The sequence below is a fragment of the Belonocnema kinseyi genome, chromosome 9 (assembly GCF_010883055.1).
Source record: "Belonocnema kinseyi isolate 2016_QV_RU_SX_M_011 chromosome 9, B_treatae_v1, whole genome shotgun sequence".
In the NCBI taxonomy this organism is placed as follows: Eukaryota; Metazoa; Arthropoda; class Insecta; order Hymenoptera; family Cynipidae; genus Belonocnema; species Belonocnema kinseyi.
The window spans coordinates 100,300,723-100,301,899 of record NC_046665.1 but is presented as its reverse complement, the minus strand read 5'-3'; positions in this window follow the sequence as shown (position 1 = coordinate 100,301,899).

Sequence of the window (1,177 nt, the reverse complement as noted above, 5' to 3'; positions counted from 1 at the left end):
TATTGCAAATTCGGATTCAGCGTCGAAAAATACATAAGAATATATAGGTCTGGTCAATTGCACAGACACTTTTGTTTTTTTTGTGGGCCTGTGTAATCATTTATATAAATTAAATTTACCTATATAATTATTATGTTATAAACATAAAAAAAGAAAGCCTTTGTTCTCAAACGTAGAAGGAACTTTAGTATTCGAACGTTCCCTTCACACAAGCTTAAAATTCTTGAATATAATAGTAGAAAAATAAAATTCATATTTGAGAGAAAAAAATTATTATTATAGATAGACTTGACTAAGGTTGGCTTAGAAATACTGCATAAATCTTATTACATCCTGTGAGTACCCATGGCTGCATTTGATTTTATTGTAAGCAATCGCATTTTTCCGAACGTTTGGTCAGGGGAGAGGGAAACTGTAGAAAACCATATTCCCGACTATAGCCAGTTCGACATTAGTCAAACGCAGTGAATACACGATCTAGCCCTGAAGCGAGACAATATTTATTGTAAACGTAAAAATAAATTTAAAAAATTACCGGTTATCGAAAAAAATTCCGTCTAATTTTTGGCTTTTCCCTGTCTTTTCGATAGAGTAGTCCTTATTTTTCGAATTTGGATTCTGCTTGGTCTCATTCCTCTATTTTGTCTTAATGTCCCAAAAATGGTCTACACAAACTTTGAGCGAAATCGGTAATATTAACATGTGGCCTAAATCAGTGAAAGTTTCTCATGCAATTAACATGAGGAAAAGTATCGTAACATTTCAAATGTATTTATTTTTTTATATGTCATCGGAATCCATTTGCTCTATACACAAATTAACAACATAATCTCGTTAAATTGTTACAAGAGGGAGATCTATTTATTAGAAGGCACGTGATGACACACAGAAAAACGCTGGTGTTAAATTTGTTGCAGCTCAAATTTCATTGGGCTCCCAATGATCATTTGAGAGAGTTTTCAAGTCTCAAATGTATTCCTCTGAACGTAGGTGCCCATGTGGGCATCTAGGGTAAAGTATCATTTGGAGACTGAATTTTGGCTCATGCAGAGTTGTCGAGTTCTGAACCGTGCTGTCAGCCACCTGAATACCTGTCAAAGCGACTATATTCGCTTTGCAATATTAGCCTGAATAACTGTCAATAAGGAAACAAATTGAAACAATATTTACCTAATTT